We start from the raw sequence: 8,422 nt of genomic DNA, 5'->3' as shown, positions 1-8,422 counted from the left end.
TTGAGTCTGTGTATTGAATCAGTTGTGCCAAAGGGAGTTGAACTGGTGATCCGGTAGATCGATGCAGTCTGCGGCGATGTGTCGAGTTGGCATCTGGATGGCTTAAATTCAGAGAAGTGGTTTGATGATGTGCTGAGTGCCAAAATCAGTCACTTCCTAATTTGTGAGTTGCTTTGAGGCGCGTTTCAGTGTCTCCAGGGACAAGGTGAGTCCTCAGTTCTGCACTTCCACCCCAAGAAGTTGTCTGGCACCTACAGGGGGTCCTTCACTTCCAGTGAGCAGGATCTTGGTTCCATTCCACATTCAGCGGCATGGCCTTGGTCCAACAGCAATGTCACCTTCAATTGTTCCCAGGGGATAGTTAGGGGCAGAGTTCTCCTCTGCCTTGGAAGCTTTCAAATTGAATCCTTCTTCTTGTCTTGCGAGTCCAAATATAAATCAAAGAAGGAGGGCATTCCCCTGCTTATAAATACAAAATGTTACTGGGGATTGGTCCAATTCAAGCCTGCTTCAAGTGGTCCAATCCAGGCTGCTGGAACAAATGCCTTTTGCCTTCAGACATCACACCCAGCGTACCTTGTCCTACAGGAAATGAGAGGGACACAATTTGTAGAGGGCCCCAGCAAAAGCCAAGATGGTGCAAGCCTCTCACAGCCTACTTCTCCCTTCTGTCTACTCTAACTCAGTCACTTCTCATATCTGCTGACTTCAAAGAGACTCCATTGGTCAGCACCCGATGTGAGTGTGACTCTGTTATGTCAGTGCTGTATTTGAATTACTGATTAGCAGGAGACCTCCTGTGGAAGGTTCCTGGGCCTCGGGAGGAAGGTGTTGCCCTTCCTGCAGGAGAATACAATAGGCAGCTTCCTAGCACTGTCCTGTCTGACAGTTTTGCAGACATCCAGGACAGACGGGTAATACACATAAGCCCTTTCATAGCTACAGACCTGCCCACAAAGATGACACTAGAATGGGATCCATTTGCCATGGCTTTATAATTGTGTGTCTCTAGCTGCATCATGCCACGACCAGGCATTGCGTATGTTTAAAGTTGAATGTTTTACCAGGCTGACTATGTTACACAGTTATTTAAATGTGTATCAAAGTTGCAGACAGTTATACAGTATGGCGTACCAGACGGAGGAGTCAGACTCGAGGACAGCAGGTCAAGGGTCTTTATTTAAATAAAAATGGAAAAATGCCTATCTGTCTCTTTCACTAAGACAGATTTCCCAACCTATGAACTAAACTAAGGGTGTTCATCGTCGTATGTCAAAACAAAAATGAGTCCTCAGTCCACAACTCCCTATTTACTATCTGGTTCTACCACTTCAGAAAAATCCAACATACAAAACAGCCAGAACAATAGATGTTCATCCCTCTTGGGAGATTGTTCACAGTTCAAAACAGTGTTCCTCACAATTCACCAGAGAAATGTTTTCAGCTCTCTTTAGGCTCCTCGGGAAAAGCTGCAGATCAGTATGCAAATGAAATGCCTCCGTTCTTTGAGTGGAGGGATGATTCCTGTAGTTCTTCCCTGCAAACTTGGTAGTTTCCTTTCTACTAGCTTTATGTCTTGGACAGAACGATTGAACCCTCCAAGTTCCCTTCTTCTCACAGGTTGAAAAATGTCACTTAATTCTCTAGGGCTCTCCACACCCCGCTGGCTCTCTGGTTTGTTTAACTTTCATGGTTATATCTTTGGCCCCTGCCAATCTTCATCATTCGGAATGCTAGATCCCCCTAACCCTCCTTTTCATATTCTCTCTTCTCGCTTTGTTCTGCGTGCCTCCCTCCACCCAGGGCAAACCTGGTACCTCTACTGTTGTCGGGTGTGCTCTAGTGGAGTGGCGTCTCACCGGGCACGTGGTTGTTTGCCTATCTCCTTGGCATCGCTGTCCTGTAAGGGTTTGCTTCCTGTATCTTGCCTGCTGTGTCACTTTCAGTGGTCCTTGTCCTGAGAACGTAGGCTTCGTTCCTCCAGTGGCTGCCGGTCACTGCGTCTGTTCGCGTGCCCACCATGGCTGCAGTGTAGTCACGCCACAGGTGAGACAGTCCCCCTTCCATCTCCGCCTCAGCAGTATCGCCCCTACTAATGATAGCCTACTGGTGTCTCTGTTACTCCATGCCACTGCTAGCACTGTGGTGCAGTGCGGCTCCGCCCCTCCAGGGCGTTCTCAATTCAGAGGCTCACCTCTGCATATGAATCTTCTTGATGCATTCAGGGTTCCTAATCTTTTTATTTTCGCTGCCGTACTTAAAAGGGGCCTGTTTTTCTCCATCAGCTGCTGAGTTTGTGAAGGTTCCAGCATTACTTTGAGCCAACATTAGAGAAGTTAGGTTTGTTTGTTTTGAATGCAGATCAACTGCAACAACACCAGTCGTTTCTTTTCCCTTATAGGTAGACATGGTATTCTTCATAGGGAGATCCAGATAGGACTGGTAGTTCTTGTCCCTTAGAGTCATTCCCAGTGAGGACTCGCTTTCCCATACCCCTAGGGAGGGGTTTGCTGAGCGGGCTCACCTCCCTATCCTCAACTTGGGTGGCTCCCCACTTGAAAGAAGGGACACATTTCTCAGAATAGTCACAACATCCACCACTGCCTGTTGTCACTTTGTGTTCCATTTGTCATCAATACACGTATGACCTATAGTCCTGCCCTGTGCCACTGCAGGGCTGGTTCGGAGGGTGTCAGGCAAGGGCATATTTTGGCACTATAATTTTTGCATGGAGCCTTCATGAAAGGGGTATGATTATCAGATCTCCCTTTCAGAAACAGAATTACTTGCATCATTTCATTTACTAAAAATAAAAAAAGCTTGGGCTATCCCGCCCTTACCAGATGTCATTCTGTTACACGCTCTCAAGACAAAGGGGCCTGGCTCATCCTCAACTTACTAAGGTCACCTTTTTTTTGGAGTGCTGCGATCCAAGCTAATGCCGGATGTCCCTCCAGGGATATGGCCAAGCGCAGCAACTTTTTACAATTTTTATTTTTTAATTTTAACTTTTTATTGGCATTTAATAAACAAATGATGTGAAGTACAGAAAGGAAAATCAAACAAGCAACACAAGAAAGAACAAAAAGAAAACAGGCTCACAAGTCATTGTGATTCAGCACTTTCCTGCAATGACAACCAACATTCCTTCTCATTTAGCTGTTCGGTGGCAGTGGCCCTTGTACTATGCATTTGACAATCTTGCACCAGTCAGTTTATCGCCTGTTCAAATCCCCATTAACCTACATCAATTGCTACTATAAACGTACAATCATCTTGTTTAGTAACAGGGGTTGGTGCTAGTCCTTCTATTTTTTCGGTGTGCCTCTAATGACAGGAAACACTTGTGCGCAAAAAAAAGGGTCCAGTCTTATGATCCCCTAAAAACACTTAAACAGGTGCAGCCTCCCCCTCATTTCTTTGTGCTTCTGACACTTCAAAGGCACCTTTGCACATATCTCCTTATGCACGTTAATAATCAGTGGTCTATGGTGGTGTCTACGGGGTGAACATTGCTTGCACCAGTGCATCCCAAGCATTAACATCTACATATCCCTCTGCAGGCCCTCTCTGTACCACCCCACGCCAGATGCCTGACTCAGCTAGCCCCCACTTTTTCAGGTCAACTCGCCAGGGTTCCACACTGGGCCCCCCTGGTGACTTCCAGGTCATAGCTTTTCGTCTCCTGGCTAATATACAAATGAGGGCCTTCATTTGAACAATATACCTCTCGTGTCTTCTCCTACCAGGGTACAAACCAACTGTATACAGCCCAGGGGGCAAAGTTCACATCTCTATCCCTCCTGCCTCAGCACTGGATGCTACTGCTTGCCAAAATCTTTCTGTTACTGACACGACCAGAACATGAGGGAGAAGTCGGCCATCTCGTGCAAACATCTAGGACAGGTGGAGGCTCCCGCACCCTTGTACTTTGATATTTTGTGTGGGGGCAGGTAGCCCCTATGCAACACGTACAACTAAATTAGCTCAAATCTGGTATTCCTTGACACCTGCCTAGCATACATTAGTGCACGTGACCATTCTGCATCCGTGAACTCCCTCCCTACATCCGCCTCTCAACATTCATGTAACTTATGATCAGTTTTGTTGAGCGTAGATAGTAACAATTCATATAGTCTGGCAACTGCGTGTCCACCCTCCGCAGCATCATACAGTGTGCCCAGCACACAATCCTCCTCAATACCCTCTTTGAGGGATGCCCGTCTATTTTTAATGTTCTTATCCAGGGTCTGGAACATCAAGAACTGTCCCCCTTGAATGCCTGTGTGCTCTCTCAATGTTTCGAAATCTACCAATTTCCCATTTGCAAGCAGGTCGCCTATTGTAGCTATGCCCTGGGGTTTCCATTTTTTCCTGATTTGCATCATGGGGTTCCTTTCCATGCCTGCAAAGCCGATTAGCGGGAAATTTGGGAAGTACAAGTTGCTGGTTCCCACCAGCTTCCATACCCGTCGCCATATCATTATTCCCAATTGCAGAAGACATGCTGTTTGCTTGTCTACAGTGTCTGACACCCCCACAACTTCATTCAAAAAGTTATCACCTGTGGACTACTGCAGTAGCACGGCATCCAGAGTTTGCTCATTGGCCATCCAGCTAGTCACAAACTGTAGCTGTCCAGCTAAGTATTATAGCTCACAGTTTGGCAGGTGTATTCCACCATGTTCACATTCCTTCTGCACAGTGTCCAAGGCTACCTTGCATCTGCCATTTCCCCATATGAAAGTTGGCACTTTTGAGTCTAGGTCTGTAGAAAACGTCCTGGTAACATTATATGGAATATTAATGGAATGATAGAGCAGGCGGGGCAACACCACATCTTCAGTACGGCTGCTCTGACTGCCACTGATAAGGGCAAACGCTGCCAAAAAGACTTTGATCTGTAGGCGCCCTCCAAAGCCTTTTGCATGTTACATTTGTTGGCTACAGCTCTATCATGGTTTACTGTGTTTCCCAGGTATCTAAAAGACTCCACTTGCCACTGCAGTCCCACCTTGGGTGAACTATCTGGGCTCACCCCCACAAGATTTGCGAGGGGGAACCGACAGGACTTTTCCCTGCTCACTTGTAGCAGGGAAATAAATAATATCAAGTATATGCAGTAAGTTAGTAGCAGGCAAGTGTACATAGACTAACATGTTGTCTGCGTACATAGAAATTAAGTATCAAACTCTGCCCACAGTAACTGCTACTGCTTCATATTGTTTGGGCCGGAAGACCACCATCGGCTCCAGAGCCAAGATAAACAGCATCAGGTACAGGGGGCAACCCTGTTTAGTACCCTTCTGTTGCACCCATTCCGCTGATATCAGTCACCCCGTCCACACCCTAGCCCTGGGTTCTGTGTAGAGTAACTGCACCCATCTACAAAGCCTACTTCCTATTTCAAATTTTTGTAGCGTTGCATGCATCCAGTCCCACCTCACAGAGTCAAATGCTTTTATTGCATCTTGCGAAGCCACTGCACACTCTGCCCCTATGCGACTAGTGCCATCTATAAGATGTGCAAGTTTCTCAGGTTCCAAGCGGTGCTTCTGTTCGGGACATATCCAGTCTGATCTGTGTGTATTAGGCGACTGATTACCTCCCTCAACCAGGTTGCCAAAAAGGCAGAAATAATGTTATGATCTTGATTGATCATAGACAACGGTCTGTAAGAACCCATTCCTGGGAGGCTTGCCTGGTTTAAGTATGGGTACAATCATGGACTCTTGCATACTCAGAGCGAGTGTTCCCTTTTCCCATGCTTCTTCAAATAATTCCAGAAATAATGTCCAAACTTTCTGCCCCTGCCTCGTCAACCTTGGGCATTCCTATTTCCTCTAAAGCTTCTCTGATTTCCCACTCGTCTTCTACTTATTCAGCAGAATACAATGTCTCGTAGTACTTGGAAAATACCTCATTCATTTTGTGCTGTGTGGTTGCTAGGTTTCCTTTCTCATCCCATATAGCGCAAATAATTACCCTGGGTTCTTCTCTACTGCATTACCACTCCAACATCTTGCCTGGCTTGTCTCCCTCTGCATGCACTTTTTGGGTATATCTTGCATAATCAAATTTACCTAGCCTTTGCCATTATTTGATACAATTCTGTCGCAGTTCTAACAGGCGGCCCTCCATGTTCCCGGTCACACCCCTGTTTGTTTCAAGTGACTCTATCTCAGTTTCCACCCTCTCCATTGATTCAAGCAATTCCATCCTAAGTCCTCCCATCCTCCCTATAGCTGCACCTCGTATGACTGTCTTGAAAGCATCCCAGAGTATGCCCCCCTCCTCCTCACTGCCCATGTTTATGTCAAAATAATCTCTGATTCTCTTTTCTAGGTAGTCCATGAACACTCCATCCAGTAAGTCCTCAATTCAAAGGCACTAAGTTGGGACCGGCGGCCTAGCAAAATGTAGCTGCCATGTGACTATCAATGGGGACTGGACAGAGAGGACCCTAGCCTTATATTCCACCCTCACAAACTCCCCGGCAGTGGTTTGCCCTGTGAACAAATAATCCAAGAAGGTGTAAATCCCAGACAGAGCAGCATAATGCGAGGAACCCCTTTCCTCTCTGTGGATGCCACTTCATATGTTCACCAGTTCCAAATCCTTTAATATAGCGCCAAGTGCCTTCGCAGGTGGGGAGGGTTTCTTATACTTGTTATCTGACCTATCCACAAGGGGATTGAGTGTGCAGTTGAGGTCCCCTTCCCACACCCATGTGGTGCAATGGAACTATGATAACCTAGGATACAGGGACCTGAAAAAGGTTGTAACATCAGCATTAGGTGCGTAGGTGTTGATAGTGCCTATTTCCCTGTTCTCAATGAAATGGTGTGTCAGGACCATCCTGCCTTCATTATCATGCTTAGCCTGTACCAATCTGAAAGGATCCTCTGGCGCTATCCATATTAACACGGCCCTAGCATGCCTCGAGTAAGGAGAGCCATACAATGTCCCCCCCCATTTCTTACTGATCACTTTCTGTTTGTCCGAGGTTAGGTTTGTCTCTTGTAACAACGCCACTTGTATTTTTTTCATCTTTAAGTAGGTCTGCACCCTGAGTCTCTTAATATAACTATTTAGACCCCTAACGTTCCAAGTCACTATATTAAGGTCCCCCGTCATGGAGTTCTGTGAAAGCTTTTCTATGTACCTCCGTTAACTGCCCCTCCCATACTAAACGTCACTTAGCTTCCCAGAAATGTTTAAAAAAATATATTCCCATGTGATTCCCATCAGCCCCAGCCATACTTGATGCATTAGCATAATCCCCTGTTCCGCGCTTCCTGCCTGCCTGCCTGCCCATCTCTCGTCTCACACCAAGTTAAATAAAACGTACCATGACCAGTGCCTGCTTCTCTCAAAAGCCCCCAAAAATGCCTCTGTACCCATAAACAACTGACACCAAAACTGCACCCGCCCATGAGAGGGAGAGGTACTAACTTTGTTCGCTCCCTCCCATCCCCAAACCAGTGGAACAATAGCCCTGCAGAATGACGTATGCACAGGTCTAGCTGCTTCTCAGACTCTCCCCCACCCCTCTTTGGAGTCATACAGAAGTGCAGTGCCTTGAAATTGGCACCAACAACAAAAGGTCAATTGGAGTGTCCCTGCAGCCTGCCTATGCTACCATCTGCACCACAGTCCAGTTCTCACTGTCTTTAGTTGTCAGCTCCCGCATGTGGTGTCTCATTAGTAACAACAAGTATTAATGCAAGCAACTTGCTTCGCCTGCCAAACTCCAATACTTACAGAGCCCTGTTTCTCTTTCCAGGAAGTTGAGCGATCCCCTGGGCATCCATCCAAGAGTGGGCCACTTCTGTGTCCTCAAAAAAGTGGGACTTGCCGTTATGAAGTACTTTGAGCTTTACCGGCTATATCAGCATATATCTTAATTTGCTCTTCTTAGACATTCTTTGGTGGGGCCAAATATCACCATCCATGTTAAGAGGGATTTCTGAGCTCTGACCTGGTGGGGCAGAGGTTCAGAAGGCCAACCTAGCTTCTTGGAACAGGGTAACCTCTGGACAAGCCAGACCAATCAGGGTAGCTATGGCAGGCGGTCAAGACTAAGTCTCAAAAGGGGTGAGGGTGACTGAAAGACCTCAATGAGCACACAAAGCAAGGACACTTACAAACTACTCCAGACAGGTATTATATTAAAAATATAGACACATTTATCACAAGGCCTTTGTAACATAGACCATAGCAAAGAATCACAATAATACTAAAGTAAACCAATACATCACAATCAACACAATATATATACAAGACCAGAGGGATCTAACGGATTAAAAGGCACGAAATGTGTAGACCACCTAGATGGGGAGGAAAACAGGTAGTGCAAGTAATCTTTAGACCCAGTCCCACATCAAGAATACACCTAACTAAGAGGCAGTCCAAGCCCTAT

This window comes from Ambystoma mexicanum, chromosome 12 (genome assembly GCF_040938575.1).
Source record: "Ambystoma mexicanum isolate Mex_15411 chromosome 12, UKY_AmexF1_1, whole genome shotgun sequence".
NCBI lineage: Eukaryota > Metazoa > Chordata > Amphibia > Caudata > Ambystomatidae > Ambystoma > Ambystoma mexicanum.
The sequence above is the reverse complement of the archived record's forward strand: the minus strand, read 5'-3'. Positions refer to the sequence as shown.